The sequence below is a fragment of the Vicia villosa genome, unplaced genomic scaffold (assembly GCF_029867415.1).
Source record: "Vicia villosa cultivar HV-30 ecotype Madison, WI unplaced genomic scaffold, Vvil1.0 ctg.002314F_1_1, whole genome shotgun sequence".
Lineage (NCBI taxonomy): Eukaryota > Viridiplantae > Streptophyta > Magnoliopsida > Fabales > Fabaceae > Vicia > Vicia villosa.
This window is the reverse complement of record NW_026705892.1, coordinates 152168-171982: the sequence shown is the minus strand read 5'-3', so window position 1 is coordinate 171982 and position 19815 is coordinate 152168. Positions and strand designations below refer to the sequence as shown.

Sequence of the window (19815 nt, the reverse complement as noted above, 5' to 3'; positions counted from 1 at the left end):
AACTAGAGATTAAGTGAAACAGGGGGTTTATGTTGAAGATAAATGGTGCAACCTAGTAACTTAGGGCGCAGGGCCCAGTAGCATTTGGCCCAAGGGAGTTTTGTTTATTGTTTCAACTTGTTGTACGTAAAAAAAAGTGAAGATGGGCTCTTATGGGGGTGCAGCGCTAGCATTTCGCAAGGAGGCCCAAGGTTGAAGAATCAATATCTACAGATTTTGTTAATTTTGATCCATCAAAAATTAAGATTATTTAGTATCATGCTAAATCAGATTTTAATCAAGTTAAGACTAACTAATCTCTTTTAACAACAATAATACCAGTTAATTCTAATGTTAATACAAAATTGAAAGTAAACTGAAAGGGGAATTTAGGGTTACGTGTTGTGGCTCTTGGAATTTCTCTGAAGCTTCCTCCTCCCTTCCTTCAATCGTGAGCGGCGCCGGTGAGACGCAACTTCACCTTTTTCGATCAAGATCTCAAATCGCGCTGTGAGAACGGGACAACTTCGTCCCTCATCCTCCCTTGTCCAATTGCCTCAGTGCTCTCTCGAACTCAGCACACTCTCAAACTCCCTCACCTCCTCTCGATTCAAAATCGCGGCGATCACCACCGCAAACATCTCTTCGCTCAAATCGTCTCCCTCAGAATCTCATCTCTCAGTTATCTCCTGTCGGAGAAGTTTCGGTGACTCTTCCGAGGTGACGCAGATGAATAAAACTTCAGAAAGTATCAACGTGAAATCCTGGTAAATAGCTTCCTCTCTCAACTTACTACTCGTGATTCTTCTTCTTCTTTGGAACTCCGTGTTCTTCTGAAATTTGAGCGTCGAGATGATGTTGTCGAACGTTATTGTGCAAGTTGAATGTTATTGCGATGTCGGTGATGTTGTGACTGCTGCGTAATTGTTTTTTTGCAGGTGAAGGTATACCAAAAGTGATGATCAAAGCGGTGGAATTGTCCTTAAAGATTAATGAAGATGCGCAGAGTTTGGCAAGATGATGAACAGCGATGGTGATGATTATTGTGGATAAAGGTCGATATGGTTTATGGTGATTTTCTGGTTTTCTTTTGGAGGATTTGTGGAAGGTTGTTAGAGATGAAGATGAATTGAAGAATTGTTTCCAGAGATGAAGATTCAAGAGGTTTTGCTGTTAGGTCGTGAAGATTGAAAGGAGCGATTGAAGATGATGAAACTGATGATTGAAACGTTGAGAAGAAGATCCAGAAAGAGAAATTTCTGTTGAAGAGTTTGTTCCATTTTCTCTGGTGATTCTGTTATGAATTCTCCTTTTGTGAATGATTGAATTGGTGTTTGAGGTTTCTTGTGAAGCTTTTCTGAGTTTTTTCTATTGTGACTCTCATTCTGATATCGATTTTTCTCTGCTGATTTTTTGTTGTGAAGAGTTTTTGTGAACCGGGTTTTTTTTCACATATCTCTACTTGCAGGTTTGGTTTTGGTGAAGTTGTTGCCTTGCAGTTTGGTTCAGAGGCTTGAGTGTGCTGCGGATTTGTTTCAGTTTTGATGCAGGAATTTTTTCTATGTGATGTTATTTTGTATATTGTAATGGATAGTATATTTTGTAATGAACATGAACTTTTGTATAATATGGATATGGATATTGAATATTTGGAACTTATTTCTTTGATAAAGTTTTGAACAAGAATATCCTTGAATAAAAACTTGAACAATGGACATTTGAGTAATCTTTAAATCATGAATGAACTTTCAATTTGAACTTCAATCTTTTCTTTTGTAAATCAATGACCCATGGAACGGATGAAACTTGACTTAATGATGAATACTTGCATGAAAATTATAATGAATTCTAATCTTGTAACTTGCATCCAAAACAAATTCATTCTGTTCACTCAGATTATCCTTGAACTTAAATCCACTTCATGTTTCAAAAAACAAATTCCAATTAACTTGCATCTTCAATGAAATTCCAAATCTATTCAATTTTCGATCCAAACCAAATTTGTGCGATAAGCCGTCGATAAATTGAAACTTGAACATAATGTTTTCCTTAAGCTTATAACCTTGTACCATGACTCATTCTTTTTATAATTCGCCCCACAAGCATGTTGACTTAGTGACCTCGAACAAAAGAAACTCTTTTAACTTTTTTTTTAATTTTTAATCGACGAAATAAACGTCCTTGATAACTTAGAGCACGGAGAAAGAGGGCAAATTTTGGGGTGCAACACAATTCTCTACAACTTTGTCTCACTAAAGGCTTGACCAAAAATGCACCATTTGGAAGATATGAGCTAAAACATTATAGGTTCTTTTGAAAGTCTATAACAAGCTATCTTTTGTCAAGGCCAATATCATCAAGTTAAAATCTCCAAATAAAAAAAATATTCCAAAGTGGGTTTTAGAGGACATGTTGGGATTTCCAAAAAGTATTAGATAATCTCCATATGATAAAAATTGAATGAGTTGTGATTGGTGCAAGTTAGGAAAAATTCAAGAAAGGCATAAAACCCTAATTGGTGAAATTCATAATTTTGATTATTGGGTGTGAGGGCAATGGTGTAGTTTTTCATGATGTCAAAACATTGTGAATTAACTACAACTGGAGTGGAATCATAGAAATCAAGTAAATGCAACAAAGACAAGTATTTTTGGCTACAAGACATTAATAGGTCGACTCATAAACACCATAGGTCGACCTACTGCAAGCATTTTCTGAAAAATTTCATGTAAGGGCTGAATACTTCGATGCATTACTTCTTCAGGTCGACGCATGGAACTTTGGTGCAATCTCGGGTATGCGCACGCCGACCATTCAGGTCGACGCATCAATTTTTGGGTGATTCAAGTGCAAGGTCAAAATGCGTCGACGCATTGATGGACTAGGTCGACGCATGGCATTTTGAGGAACTCACGGGAATGCGCACGCCGACCCTTCAGGTCGACGCAAGTGTCACACTTAACTCATTTCCAGGTGCAATACTTTCAACAGGTCAACCTATGCAGGGGAGCAGGTCGACTTGTCGCTTCTCAAATTGGTTTTTGCTGTATTCAAATTTGTCTATGCAATGTGTATGGTATAAATATTCAAATGATCATTCTCAAGCATTTAACAAGAAACGTGAAAGATATACTCAAGCTTCTTCTCATCTTCAACCTTTCGCTTATTGATCGAAATCACACTTAATCAACTTTTTCGATCGGAGTAAGGAACGTGTGTTGATAAGGTTCGACGGTAGACATTTGTCTTGTTCGAGATTCGACGGTAGACATTTATCTTGTTCGAGTGAAGATTGTTGAGGGTGTTTCTTGTATAAAACCTTAGGGTTTTTCCTTCTTCATCAACGATTTTGTACGAAGGTTTTTGACGATCGATTCGCTTTGGTAATCAATTCAGCCGTGCATAAGGGATTGAGGGATTGAAGATCCGCTCAACAAACTTGCTACAACCGGAGGATTGAGAAAGGAACGATCGGGGTCTTGATCGGTGAAGATCATTGACATTGACTTGATTCAACTTGAATCAAGGGGAGGATTGAATTGTATTCAATTTTGCTACATGTGTGTAGTTGGTGATTGGTACATTCTATCCTTGTTTAACATTTTGCAATCAAATAAAACTTTCCTAATTTCATTTGAAATTAGGGGCAGACGTACTCCTACGAGGACGATAGAGGAACTGCCTTAACAAATCTCGTGTTCTTTATCGTTCTTTCTTTTATCTTGTTTCTATTTGTTTCGTTTTATTTCCATTTTTAAGCAAAACTAAGGTTTGGTAAATATCGATCACCAAGTGTTCGATAAAATTACTCAATCAATTTTTAATCTAATTTTAGTGTAAACGTTCATTGTGAGTATTATATCATCAAGTGTGCAATTGAAGCAATTGATATATTCGTTAAAACGTAATTCATTATTCGCCATTTTTCATCCGTTCGGTTTAGTGCACATATCCGGTCCCCGATAATGCAATCGCTCTTAGACGATTAAGTGATTCAGGGAAGTCACGTTTCAAAAGCTAAAATTTTCTTAATTCGAAAAAAGTGGTCTATTCACCCCCCTCTAGACCATTCCTATCGTCTAACAAGTGGTATCACGAGCTCCGGTTCATTCTAGTGCTTGATATAACTTTTTAGAAAATGGAGAGCGGTCAAAAAGGGGCGTATAATAAAGCGCCTGTTTTCACTGGAGAAAACTATAGTTATTGGAAAGACTGTATGTGCATTCATATCAACTCCGTTGATAGAAAAATATGGGATGTCATCGTCAATGGTCCTATGGCTATCACCATAACCAACGATGCAGGCATCACTAGACCTAAACCTCAAGCACAATGGGATGAAAAAGATGAAAAGAATTACGGGTATGATTGGAAAGCTAGAAACATGATTATAGCTTCCTTAGGGGTTGATGAGTACTTTCGTGTGTCGCATTGCCAAACGGCTAAGACAATGTGGGACGCATTACAAGTCGCCCATGAAGGAACAAATGATGTTAAGCTAGATAGAATCAATACCTTAACGCAAGAGTTTGATCTCTTTCATATGAAGCAAGGTGAAACCATAGCGGAAATGCAAAAGAGATTTTCTCACATTATCAATCGTTTACACACTTTGGGACATATTACTCCAAATGTCGTAGCTACTAACAAATTTTTGAGATGTCTTAGTAGGGAATGGCAACCTAAGGTCGCGGCAATCAAAGAAGCCAACGATCTCTCTACATTGGATCTCACAGCTCTATTTGGAAAACTAGAAGAACATGAGCAAGATCTCATGAACCTAAACAAACATGAAAAGAAAGAAAATAAAGAGAAGTCAAAGGATACCGAAAAGAAGTCTATTGCTCTAAAGGCTTCAAGTTCTAAGTCATCCACCAAAGATACGTGTGATAGTGAATCTAGTGACGAAGATGATAGTTCGGATGAAGATATGGGATTGATCGTGAGAAGATACAATAAATATCTTCTAAAGAATGAAATTAAGCACTCGGACAACAATCTAGTTGACTATAGACGTCAATCAAAGCCTAACAAGCAAGATGAGTATAAGAAGACTAAACCTAGAGGATCTTGTTACAATTGTGGTAAACCAGGTCACTACAAACCGGATTGCCCTTCGCTTAAGAAAGATAAGATAAAGAGTAAACCTCAAAAGAAGCAGACAAAAGGAAGAAGAGCCTATATCGCTTGGGAAAGTGATAGTGACTCATCTAGCAAAGAAAGCTCAAGCGATGAAGAGGAAACCGTCAACCTATGTCTCATGGCACATCAAAAAAAGAAAAAGATTGTGGAATGTCTTGAGCCATCTGAGAGAAGATGGTTTCTAAATAGCGGATGCTCAAGACATATGACGGGTGACTTATCTTTATTCTATGACTTTGTGGCTAGGAAGAAAGGATTTGTGACCTATGGTGATAACAACAAGGGAGCAATACTCGGTAAAGGTAGTGTAGGTAATCCCTCTTCTACTACTATTTCTGACGTTCTTCTAGTTGAGGGCCTTAAACACAATCTTATTAGCATCAGTCAATTATGCGACAAAGGATACTCGGTATCATTTACTAAAGAAAGTTGCATAATTAGAAATGATGACAAGAAAGATGATGTGTTCAAAGGCCTGAGGGTAAATAATGTATACATGCTTGACCTAAATGAAGTATCATTGATTGAGGCCAAATGTCTAGCAACTATGAGTGAAGACTCATGGCTTTGGCATAGACGTTTAGCTAACATCAACTTTGATTTGCTAAATAAAATCGTCTCAAAAGATCTAGTATCCGGCCTACCTAAAATAAAGTTTTCCAAAGATCACTTATGTGATGCGTGCCAAATGGGGAAGCAAACGAGGATCTCTTTTAAATCTAAAAACATTGTTTCAACTACAAGACCTCTTGAACTTCTTCATATGGACCTCTTTGGACCATCTAGAATAAAAAGTCTAGGTGGAAACTATTATGCGTTTGTCATAGTTAATGATTTCTCTAGGTATTGTTGGATGATTTTCTTAGCAAGAAAAAGTGACACCTTCTCCGCGTTTGAGAGATTTGCCAAGTTATTCCAAAATATATTGAATACTAACATAGTATCCATCCAAAGTGATCATGGGGGTGAGTTTGAAAATCATCTTTTTGAAGAGTTTTGTGGTAATCATGGCATTAATCATAATTTCTCCGCACCACGAACTCCCCAACAAAATGGAGTAGTGGAACGTAAAAATCGTGTGTTGGAAGAAACTGGGAGAACTATGATTAATGAACATGGGCTTCCAAAATATTTTTGGGCCGATGCCATAAATACGGCTTGTTATGTTTTAAATAGGATCTTGATACGACCTATTCTAAACAAAACACCGTATGAACTCTTGAAAGGAATAAAACCAAACATCTCTCACCTTCATGTATTTGGATGTAAGTGCTTTGTTCTAAATAATGGAAAGGAGAATCTTGGTAAGTTTGATGCAAAAGCGGATGAGGATATCTTTCCAGGATACGCTCAATCTAGTAAAGCTTATAGAGTATACAACAAAAGGTTACATATTGTTGAAGAGTCCGTACATGTCTCTTTTGATGAGTCTTGTCCGAAAGTTGTCGGAAAAGGTAGTGCTCTTAATGGTGCAGGTGTCTCAACTGAGAGTTTACTTAAAGATCCGGATGCCAAGCTTGAGAAAGATAAAGAATCCCTCTTACCCGAGAATAATGAAGAGGTAGTGGATCAAACACCTAGGGAGAAAGTGGAAGACCAACCAAGTAAGAAGAGAGATCTTCCTCTTGCATGGAAATCCTCTAAGGACCATCCTATGGAGAACATTCTAGGAGACATGTCAAAAGGGGTGACAACACGGTCAAGGATAAGTAACTTTTGTTTTTATTATTCTTTCGTCTCTCAAATTGAGCCTAAAAACTCCAAAGATGCATTAGTCGATGAGCATTGGTATTTAGCTATGCAAGAAGAGCTAAACCAATTTAAGAGAAATGAGGTTTGGGACCTTGTCCCTCCTCTGCGAGACCATCGAGTAATTGGCACTAAATGGGTGTTTAGGAACAAACTAGACGAAAACGGTATCATCACTCGCAACAAGGCCCGTCTTGTTGCTCAAGGGTATAGCCAAGAGGAAGGGATTGACTGTGAGGAGACCTATGATCCGGTCGCCCGACTTGAGGCAATACGCTTGTTAATTGCATTCGCATGTTCACAAAACTTTAAGCTTTATCAAATGGATGTTAAGAGTGCGTTTCTAAATGGGTTCATTAATGAAAAGGTCTATGTATCTAACCTCCCGGATTTGAAAACGTTGATTATCCTGATTATGTTTATAAACTTAAGCGTGCCTTGTATGGTCTAAAACAAGCTCCTAGAGCTTGGTACAAGCGGCTTAGTAATTTTTTGATTAATCAAGGTTTCTCAAGAGGGAAAGTTGATACCACCCTATTCATTAAGAGGCATGAAAAGCATTCCATATTAGTTCAAGTGTATGTTGATGATATTATCTTTGGTTCTACTAATATGACTCTTGTAAAGCAGTTTTCTAAGCTTATGCAGGCAGAATTTGAGATGAGCATGATGGGTGAACTAAACTACTTCCTTGGACTCCAAATAAAGTAACTAAAAGAAGGCACATTCATGAGTCAAACTAAGTATTGTCAAGAGCTCATCAAACGGTTTGACATGGTGAAGTCCAAGGCCATTGACACTCTTATGCCTACCGCGGTAAATCTTGATCGGGATGAACATGGTAAGCCGGTTGATGTAAAAAGGTATAGAGGTATGATCAGTTCCTGACTTTACCTTACCGCTTCCCGTCTCGATATTATGTTTAGTGTATGTATGTGAGCAAGATATCAATCATGTCCTAAGGAGTCTCACTTAAAAGCCGTTAAGCGCATACTTAGGTATCTTGTCGGTACAACTAAACATGGCTTATGGTTCTCCAAAGGTAGTGATTGCTCTTTGGTTGGATTTTCTGATTCCGACTTTGCCGGGTGCAAATTGGATAGGAAAAGCACTAGTGGAACATGTCACTTCTTTTCAAATTCCTTAGTTAGTTGGCATAGCAAGAAACAAGTGTCCGTTGCTTTGTCAACCGCCGAGGCGGAATATGTGGCGGCCGGTAATTGTTGTGCTCAAATACTATGGCTCAAGCAACAATTACTTGACTTCAATGTCAAGCTTGATCATATTCCTATCTTTTGTGATAACACAAGTGCTATAAATCTAACCAGAAATCCCGTCTTGCACTCTCGCACTAAACACATAGAAATTCGACACCATTTCCTTAGAGATCATGTTGAGAAGGGTGATGTAGTGTTTGAGCACGTTGATAGCAAAAATCAACTTGCCGACATCTTTACAAAACCACTAGCTACCGAGCCCTTCTTTCACATCCGTAGGGAACTTGGCGTCCTTGATATATCGGATAGGTTGCAGCTATGAGTAGTTGCATATGCTTTATTTATTGTTATTATCTATGTTCTCACAAATTTTTTGAAGTGTTTATTCAAAGATATGTGAGGGCATGTTTCTCCATCTCCCATGTGTAAAGGTAATATCGTTTCAACCTTAGATTCACTTCATGCCAATATATCACTATGGTAAAGTTGAGATTTGTTCATTAATATGTTTGTTTTATGCATAATTTGGTTGTGACATACATACATTCATTGCATCTAACCAAATTTTGAAATTTGCAAAGAATAGGTCGACCTACTCTTCTTGTGAGTCGACCTACTTAAAGAAATTTTTCAAAAATCAGAGGCTAATGCGTCGACGCATCACCTGCATAGGTCGACGCTTCGTTCGCAGAATTTCAAAATTAGGTTACATTTAAAAGGGGCTCAAGGCAATTCACTCTCTTCTTTCCCTCCCTTGCGCCGTCGACCTGCTCACACAAAAACCCTAACACCATCCATCTCCTCCTTCTCAATCATCAATGGCTTCCCACAAATCCTCAAGAAAGAGAGCAAACAGAGGGGACTCTTCTTCTTAACTACAACCTGACATAGAGGATGCTCTATCTCTCATTCCTGATGCTCTTGTGGAATCCTACTCCACCCACTTCAGCAAAAGAAAGGTAATCCAGCAATTCATGCTATTCACAAGAACCTTGCGAAGACTTCATCTTCAACAGGTAATTGATCTGCTTGAAGTTCAAAAACTAGGTGCTTTTCTTGAACTGAGTCATGATTACAATGAGGATTTGGTTCGGATTTTCTATAATGGGATGGAAGGTCCATTCCAAAGTAGTTCGTTCAACTTTCAGATGGGTACAACCACGTATTCCATTACCGATAGCACTTGGAGGCATGTTGGCTTGTTTCCGTTAACTGAGAATGCTGTCACGGTAACTGACACCAACATATTGACTCAGTTTGACTTCAATGTTGCACTGAACAACATGTTGAGGCGCCCTCATGCTAACCATGTTGTTCAAAGCAATTTTTTTCCTCGGACAGCTACCACAGGTTTACTCAACATACTTGATAGGATCTTGCAGTGGATTGTGGCGAGAATTATCCGACCTAAACAAGGCGGTTACTCTCGTGTTGACCAACAGGAAGTGTATTTGGTTTGGTTAATCAAAAACAGAATTCCAGTGAATTGGCCTCATTTTATCGTGAAGTGGATGTTTGAGATGAAAGAACCAGGAAGAGGGACCGCTATTGGATACGCATCATTCATCCAATGGATGCTTAATAAGGTAAACATTCCGTCTCAACGGCTTCCCAAGAAGTCCATCTCAATCGAACAAGAAATCACAAAGAAAACATTGAACATGATGGGATTCTCTTACAATCAAGCCACATGTACCTATAGAGCTATTCTTCGAGGAAACAATCCTGACCTAAACCGAGAAGATGAGGATGATATGAATATCGATGAAGGGGAAGACAATTAAGGTGAAGATGAAGATGAAGATGAAGATGCGGGTGCTGAGAATGCCGGCTCTAGTATTGCAAATTTGATGGAAGCTATGCGTCTCCAACAAATTGAGAATCAAAATTTGATGAATGAGGGCCTCACTACCTTGACCACTCGTGTCACTGAGCAAGGTGCTCAATTTACGGTCTATTCCACACTTCAAGAGCAACGGTACAACACACTCTATGGTATGATGGATGCTCAGAGCAACAAGCTCTCTTCCTTCACAAACGCTTTCATGCAACACTATCCATTCCCTCCAGTTCATACAACTCAACCACCACCTCCGGACCAAGAGAGACATGAAGATGATGATGCTTAGTGTTCTCCTTTTCATGCATACACCATTTACATATTTTCATGAACAATTTTAATGCTTTTGTGACTTTATTTTATGTCATGCTGAACAAATTTCTACCGTACTTTGTGTTTGTGTAAGAATATTAATTGAGCTACGTGCTCATTACGCGTTTGGCTATTTATGTTATGTTGTCGTTTGTTTTTATCTTATCATTAAGCGTTGTTTTATGTGAATGATTGCTTTGTGATTATGATTGCAAAAGGGCTTAGTAATGATCAAATTTGAATGATGTTATCCCACCATGTATGTATAATATCGCTTGTCTCTTTTTGATGTTGTCAAAGGGGGAGAAAATGAGTGAAACAGCAAGCTACAGCAAACACACACACCAAGATAGGGGGAGCATGTAGAAAGGGAGAGAAAGCACTTTGTTTAAGCAACGCCTCGACAAAGATTCAAAAGTTTTTCCATCATCAAAAAGGGGGAGTATGTGAGGGCAATGGTGTAGTTTTTCATGATGTCAAAACATTGTGAATTAACTACAACTGGAGTGGAATCATAGAAATCAAGTAAATGCAACAAAGACAAGTATTTTTGGCTACAACACATTAATAGGTCGACTCATAAACACCATAGGTCGACCTACTGCAAGCATTTTCTGAAAAAATTCATGTAAGGGCTGAATGCGTCGACGCATTACTTCTTCAGGTCGACGCATGGAACTTTGGTGCAATCTCGGGTATGCGCACGCCGACCCTTCAGGTCGACGCATCAATTTTTGGGTGATTCAAGTGCAAGGTCAAAATGCGTCGACGCATTGATAGACTAGGTCGACGCATGGCATTTTGAGGAACTCACGGGAATGCGCACGCCGACCCTTCAGGTCGACGCAACTGTCACACTTAACTCATTTCCTGGTGCAATACTTTCAACAGGTCGACCTATGCAGGGGAGCAGGTCGACCTGTCGCTTCTTAAATTGGTTTTTGCTGTATTCAAATTTGTCTATGCAATGTGTATGGTATAAATATTCAAATGATCATTCTCAAGCATTTAACAAGAAACGTGAAAGATATACTCAAGCTTATTCTCATCTTCAACCTTTCGCTTATTGATCGAAAATCACACATAATCATCTTTTTCGATCGGAGTAAGGAACATGTGTTGATAAGGTTCGACGGTAGACATTTGTCTTGTTCGAGATTCGACGGTAGACATTTATCTTGTTCGAGTGAAGATTGTTGAGGGTGTTTCTTGTATAAAACCTTAGGGTTTTTCCTTCTTCATCAACGATTTTGTACGAAGGTTTTTGACGATCGATTCGCTTTGGTAATCAATTCAGTCGTGAATAAAGGATTGAGGGAATGAAAATCCGCTCAACAAACTTGCTACAACCGGAGGATTGAGAAAGGAACGATCGGGGTCTTGATCGGTGAAGATCATTGACATTGACTTGATTCAACTTGAATCAAGGGGAGGATTGAATTGTATTCAATTTTACTGCATGTGTGTAGTTGGTGATTGGTACATTCTATCCTTGTTTAACATTTTGCAATCAAATAAAACTTTCCTAATTTCATTTGAAATTAGGGGCAGACGTACTCCTACGAGGACGATAGAGGAACTGCCTTAACAAATCTCGTGTTCTTTATCGTTCTTTCTTTTATCTTTTTTCTATTTGTTTCGTTTTATTTCCATTGTTGAGCAAAACTAAGGTTTGGTAAATATCGATCACCAAGTGTTCAATAAAAATACTCAATCAATTTTTTGTTCTAATTTTAGTGTAAACGTTCATTGTGAGTAATATATCATCAAGTGTGCAATTGAAGCAATTGATATATTCGTTAAAACGTAATTCATTATTCGCCATTTTTCATCTGTTCGATTTAGTGCACATATCCGGTCCCCGATAACGCAATCGCTCTTAAACGATTAAAAGATTCAGGGAAGTCACGTTTCAAAAGCTAAAATTTTCTTAAGTCGAAAAAAAGTGGTCTATTCACCCCCCCTCTAGACCATTCCTATCGTCTAACATTGGGCCTTAATGCTTGAACTATCCACGTGATTTAGAGACCATAAGGAGTCCATTGGCCAAATATTATTATTTTTGTGATATTATATTATTTATATGGGATTTTATTCATTAAAATCCAAATAAAATGAAATATAATTATGAAATAATTATATAAGAGATATACCAAAATTTTTCATTGATTTAATCGGATCATATCTCATCCAATGACCGTGATCAAAAGCAAAATATGCATGAAATATCATGGTGTCTAATTTCAGAAAGATTTAGTATAAATCTTTTTTTCAATTTCCACATCACCTAATTGATTCAATCTCAAGACAAGTTCTTAACCTAATTCCATTCTCCTATATATTCATAACACATTCAGCCAAAGGGGGGACGAGAAGAGGAGAGGAGGCAAGAATTTCAAAAATGCAAAAAATATCAAGAACTAGGGCACAAGTAAAGTGGTGATTCAAACAAGCTCCAAAGCCCTCCACTCGTTCCATTCAATTCTTGAAGGCTTATAGAATAAGTCCAGGTATTTTACAACATGTGATTGCACCTAGAATCTGTATATCATAATCATCAAAATCCTTCATATTTGTGATTTTCATATTTTACATGTTACTGTGTTTTAGTGTGAATGGATGATAATAATGTGTTCCCTAGGTCATTTAGAATAGGACTGGATGCTTACATGAGGGTTTGAGTGAGTCATTGCATAAGTGCCATGGTTAGGGCTCCAAGCTCCCTTGGTTCGAATCTCCATGTACAGGCCGTTTTAGGACAAACAAAGGCCACCATTGAATTCACCATAGTCTATTTATGTAATTTGGGCACTTTGTTTTTTGTTCAGATCGTTTTTTCGCAGGTTTCCAATTTATGGTTGTTGCTACGAAATAATCGTAGCTAATCCGCAATGAAAACGAAGCAAAACTGTAGCTATTTTTAAAGCCAAAACGAAGAGGAAGGTGAACAGTGGCGTGGAATATTTCAACACGCGTGTGGCGCCTCCATTGGCCAGTCAAACGATCCAGATCCTATCTCCACTTGTGATTGGTTCGCGCAGTATACAAGGGACCCAAGCTAACTGTTTCTTTGACTTTTAACAATTTTCCCCACTTTTTAACATTTCTTTAATTTTGTTTGGTTCATTATCAACTTAAACGTTCAGCACAGTTGGCCATACAGCTTGTCCAAAGATTTGAAAGGAAAAGGGGGGTGGGATCGAGCCTTGGCTCCTGCAATATTTTTTTCAATTATTTTGCTATGTGTGATTCGCAAGTGCGATGTACCTGATCAATAGGCGCGTATGATGCACCCTCACATATCTACTTTTAGATCCTCACGCAGCCTGATCCGACACCCCTGGAGAGGCACCTCCACCATGTTCCCTCAGGATCTCCTCACACTGGATCGCATGTTGTGGGTTGACCTTCATTATTGGGCCAGGACATCTTGCTGTTCACACCGCCCCTTTTTTTTTGTACCCCAGGCCCATTTATTTCTTTACTTTATTTCTTTCTTTTCTTATTTTTATTAACCTCTTTTAATTATCCATTAACCTAGTTTTTAGGCCATTTAACTTAGGTTTAGGTTTTTAAGCCAATTAGTTTTTAGCTAATATAATTAATTAGATTAATTAGGGTTTTTTAGCCAAGATATTTAATATGATTAATAAGGTTTTTTAGCCAATTTAACTAGTTAGATTAACTAGGTTTTTTAGTCAACTTAATTAGTTAGATTAATTAGGTTTTATAACCAATAATTAAGTAATTAGTTTAGAATTAGGGCTAATTAACTAAATTTAATTTAGACTTTTAGGTTTGGAGTAATTAAAATTAGTTAGGTTTCTACTTTTTAACCCTAATTTCTTCTTCCGATCTTCATCTCCCTCTCAAACTCTCAATGATCGTCGCATGTTTGTTTATCTATTTGTTTAAACTATTTCATTTGCATTTAAATTCAAGAAATCAAAGTATAGGTCACAAGGGTATTTTTGTAATAGTGTAGATTTATTTTTTCGCACATTTACTTTCCGCATTCCCCATTTTTGGTTATGTATCGCTAATCCCCGAAGCCTTGTAATAGTTATAGGTTATATTTCATGTCTTTTCCTGCTATTATTATTAAATGTATGAGTGGTTAGTAAAATAGGGCGTGAAAAGAATTTAAAGGAATGAAGTTAGCTAACTTTAATTTAAGATAATATATCCGAATCTAACACACTTTCCACCCACTCACCTTTAGTGTAACCCCCTCTTGTTGCCTTCGATTAAATGGTCATGTCCCTCGAGTGTAGGGATACCTTTAGCAAGTTGCCTACGATTCAAAATCATCATGTCCCCCCGTTTTAAAGATCATGGTCCCTTCGATGCTGCCTTCGGTTAAAATGATCTCGTCCCTCGATTAAATGATGATAGTCCCTTCGAAAGCTAAGGTATCCCTACAAGTTGCCTTCAATGACAATATGATGACCCTTCGATGTCCCTTTACGTCCAAGGAAAGAATTACCAGCCTGATAATTGGTATGGATAGTCCCTTTCCTAAAAACGAAAGACTTTAAGAACAGGATAGTCCTTACAAACTTAGGGTAGGTAGTTCCTAATTGCTTGCTCACAACAACTCTTCAAATACTTTTCGCACCTCACTTTTTCAAAAATCATCTTTCAAGACACATACTTTGTATATATTCGAATGATGAATCATTACAAAGTCAAGTTCTTTTACAAACTGTTTTTTTAAACACACACCGCACTTTCAAACAATTCAAAACAAATCAAAGCGAGCTAAGCAATTAAGAGCCCATCGATAACCATGGATACAAAGGGTTCTAATATCTTCCCTTTGTATAACCTACCCCCCGAACTCAAAATATTTTAAAGGTCTTTCCGGTTCTTTTTGCCTTTCCAATTGGATAAAATAAAAGTCGGTGGCGACTCTTGCTATCTGCACATTTTAAAAAGTCAGTTCTCCCACCGTGTTACAATACGCTATTTTTGGGAATTGGTTAATTTTTGGCTACCCTTAGGGTTGTTCTTGGGAACCTAAAGACAAAGGCTATTTTCTTGTAACTTATTTGTAATCTCTTGTAACAATTTTTTGACTATAATAAATTAGAGAGCTGCTCTCTCCCCTAGAGTAGATCGTTTGATCAAATTGGGTAAACAAGCCTTCATCTTTTTTCTCGCCTTATTCTGGTATATTATCTGTTTTTGAATTATTATTGTTGTAGACCATTTATTTTGGTTTCTACTATTCTTTGTCTCACAAATTGTTATTGAATTTTGTCGTAATTCACAATAAGATTCACAATATTAATGATAGCTATAAGATGAGTTATGCCCTTGATATTCATGATGAGACCAAGCATTGTACCATGTTTGGACTTAATGTTATATGACATCTCCAAAAAACCCATAAATATCCTTGGGAATTTTTGGATATGTATCTTTGAACACACATCATCGTATTTATGCCAAAATTTGGTTCGAATATGCATCTTCGAATATTTTTGGGGATAATTCTGGGATGCATCTCCGAAAATACGGCCTGAACTCATTTTCCCAACGTTTTTCAATGAGAATTATTATTTAATCATTCAGTGATATTTTTGGATATGCATCTCCAAAAATGTCAAGCGGGAAAATGAATATATCCCCACCTTGCATGATCATCACTCTCATACCTTCATTCATCCTCTATAACTCAAAATCCTTAAAAAAATCTTTCATTCTCAATCATTTTTTGACTCTAACTCATAATTTATGCGTTTTATCACATCAAAGGGAGCAAAAGAAGATGCAGATTAAGGTAAAGTTCATTCATTTCATCCCTCACTGCTTGCATTATTCTTGTTTTTGAGCTGAAAAACATACGTTGAGTCCGGAGTTGTATCTCCAAATTTATCTGCTACTTGTTTCGGAGATGCAGCTCCAAATTTTCCGGTTCAATTTGTTTATACAATTTTTCTATTTTGTTTCGAGTTAGGTATGATGCACTCGGATATATTTCCCAAAGTTGCTGTAAATATCGATGCAAAACCTAAAAAAGGGAAGGAAGATGTTAAACACGATGAGGTGAAGGACGATGTGAATGAGGTGAGGAACGATGTTAAATCGGGCTCTCGTAGCTATATCGTTTAAATAATAAGTGTGACTTTATCATTAGATCTCATTAAACACAAAGACATTATTCTTGTTTAGAAGGATAACATTAAAGCATTGAGACTATTATGAAGATATTGATGATCACATCTCATGGATCATGGATAAAAAGTTATCAATGTTAGAACAAGATTGAGAATCTATGTTCAGAATCTGGTTTTGATGATAACGAACATATATTTTGTGAGTAACAATTTTATTACTAATGGTTTCATTTAGTGTGCAGATATTATGTTATAAACCTTATATAGAATTCATCAGGATAAGAGTACAACAACCACATCTGAAACATCCAGAAGATTGACAAAGCTAAACATCATTCATCAGATGTTCTGATTATGAACATATCAAGCAAAGCCAAAGACCACAGATCAGAAGCAAGAGAAGCAATAATGTGGAACAAGATCATTTAGAAGAAAAAGCAATATCAAGGCCTACATAAAACAGTCTCAATCATAAAGGACATCAGAAGCTGCAAGGAAATAAACAAGAAAGATCAACCAAAAGAAGCTTTGTAAACATCAGAAGATTACGCAAGTATAAAGATCAGAAGTTCTGAAGCTACAAGTTCTGAAGACTACAATACAGTGACATATAACATACAAACATCAGCAGAAGTCACGACCAAAGAAGAATCTACAGCTAAGCATATAAATTAAGTAAAATATAAAGAGCTTAGAATCTAAGGGAGAGGCGTTAATAGCATCATCACATGCAAAACAGTTGCAACATTTAAAAGGAACAACTCCTAAGGCTGAAAGAAGAAGCAACCCACATGCAGCACATTGGAAAGACAAGCTCTACCAAAGAAGCACGCCATCAACTGTAATCATCATGTTGAGGATAATATTTTGCAGAGAGCAACACTTGTCATTAAAGGATCATATGAGACAGAGCCTTCAAAGCGACATTCAAACAAGTCTCAACGGCTAGATTCCAACGGTAACATACCAAGCTCTATAAATAGATCAAAGCTTCAGACTTGAAGGTATGCGTTCTAGTATGTATCTGAGTATGCATCTAGAATGAGCATCAGAGTATGTATCCAGGATACATCTACAGAGTGAAGATCAAGAAGTAATTCAGAAGATAATCCAATAGACGAGAATCTGATCATGAAAATATGAAAGAAGAAATCTTGAAGACATGTATCAGAAGTTACGCAAGAGGCAACATACATAAAGTGTATGATGGAACGAGACATTATTAACACCAGCCTCTCAGAAGAAGAGCTCTAGAGAAGATTGACAGTTCCTGCTAAATGAGCAGTATGCGTCATAAGAGAACTGAGCAGTACACTTACTAAAAATGCATTAAAAGTTGATGATGAAGACAGAATCAAAGGATATAAGAGCTGCTCCTCCTTATGTGATTCTGAGAAAAGAAGATGAAGATATTTCTGAAGAAGCAATCAATTCCTCGTGCAAATGTTTAACATATGCTTAATCAGAATTAAAGGATATGGTCTTACAAGAAGGAGTGATTGCTCAAAAACTTCAACCTCCATACTCAAGGAAATAATTAAAGAAGTATATTTACATAAGAGTTGTTGCTCTTAAACTGCTTAAAGAAGATCGAAGATGAAGATCAGATTGAAGAAGCAATCATCAGAAAGGAGCAAATATTCTAATTCTACTTATCAATTAGTAAAGCGAATATCTCATCTAGAAGCTGAAGACAAGAAGACTGCAAAACATATGTTTCTTGTATTCAAAATGTAAAACACATAGAGTTGTTGCTCGTAGTGTGTTATATCTTAAATTATGAACTTAGAATAGGAGACAATCTGCTTAACTAAGAAGCACAAATGTAATCTCTAAAAGATAAATGAACATTATATCCTACTAGGATCTCTGAACGGTTCATTATCAGAAGTTTGTCACAGTGGTTTGCTGTGCAGGATTAGTCACAACAGGTTAGTTGTGCAGGGTTAGTCACAGTGGATAGACTGTGCAGGGTGCCTGAGTCAATGGACGTTATATCTCGTGGAGATCACTGAACGGGTCATTGTACAGATGGTTAGTCACAGCAGTTAGCTGTGCAGGGTGTGAGTCACAATGGAGGACCGTGCAGTTGTAATCATGATTTGGTTATAGTGGATTAAGACCTCTGTTGAGAGGCAAATCACCTGAAGAAGGTGGACTGGATGTAGCCTTAGTTAGAAGGTGAACCAGGATAAAAATGAATGTGTCTTTTACTTTCTGCACATATCATTTTAACTTAGAACATTCATGCAAAAGCTCCTCAGAACTATACTAAGAAAGTCAGAAGTTCGGATGATAAACAGAAGTTAAAATGAACATCTAATTGGTAATGCAATTCTACTTCTTCATGCTTCTGGAAAATCAAAGCATAATCCAATAGATGATCAAATGAATAAGAGAATAGACGTTAAAGATAAAGAAAGGTAATTTTTAATTGATAAAAAACACAATTCAATCCCCCTGTTCTTTTGTTTTTCTCCACCTTCAATTGGTATCAGAGCATGGCTCTATATTGATCATAGGATTAAACACTTAACAGTGTAGAGAGATCCAGATGGAGAAAAACAATTCTGAGCTGAATATCAAAGTCAAAATGAAACACTCAGTATAATCAGAAGATGTCAAGGTGAAAATCTCAAGACTTTGAACTTATGACCTACACATCAGAAGAGTTTTTTTTTGAAGATCAACAAAATGTTCTACAAAGCTCAAGACATCAGAATATGTGCTCAATGGAAATATTCAAAGATGAATAAGTGTAGATGACTCAAGCCAAGAAATCATCTTAGAATCATCAGCGTCAATCAGAGGAAGAAGATAAGGAAGAACAAGATTGTAATAATGAAGACTCTTCAAAGACAAAGATCAGAAGAAAAATCTTTCTACTTCAGAAGATACTCATGCTCAAACGAAAGGATTACCTTCTATGACGGTCAGATCTTTCTAAACATTACCTCCTTATCATTATGTGTACATGACTGATTACTTATTAAAATTTATCTTGAACATTATGTATTAAATGCATTTATCATTCCTAAGCGCTCTCATAAAAGATTTCTGTATAAATACACTCACCTACCTTACCTTCAGCTCTGCTCCCCATATACCTTAGATAACTTGCAATTGAATAGTTATAGTCACCTACCCTCAGTCAAACTAGGCCCTAATGTATGTCAGTATCTTTCATCTGTTCATGTATGCTCTCAAGACAGCTAGAAAAGACTAAAGCCTTAAAAGTGGCATCATAATTCTGTCTCATCATGGCTAACACTTCCTTTTTACTCCCTACATATACATATCTTAACCTAAACAGCTCTCATCGTAAACTCTCATCCTCCCAAATCAAAACTCTTCAAAGATCTCTCATATCCGCCTGACATGTCAACAATGACTTACCGTGGAGATTTAAACTATCTGAAGGTCATTATCGAGATAGATCCAAACCTTGCCTTCC

General features: G+C 37.1%; 1 long non-coding RNA gene across 1 annotated transcript; it reads left to right on the top strand.

Annotated features, from left to right (window-relative positions):
- Positions 1 to 315: 315 nt before the first annotated feature.
- LOC131638440 (uncharacterized) lies at positions 316 to 1651 on the top strand. The gene is made up of 2 exons (XR_009294668.1): positions 316 to 746; positions 918 to 1651. It is a non-coding gene; the product is annotated as an uncharacterized LOC131638440 (long non-coding RNA).
- The last annotated feature ends 18164 nt before the right edge of the window (positions 1652 to 19815 follow it).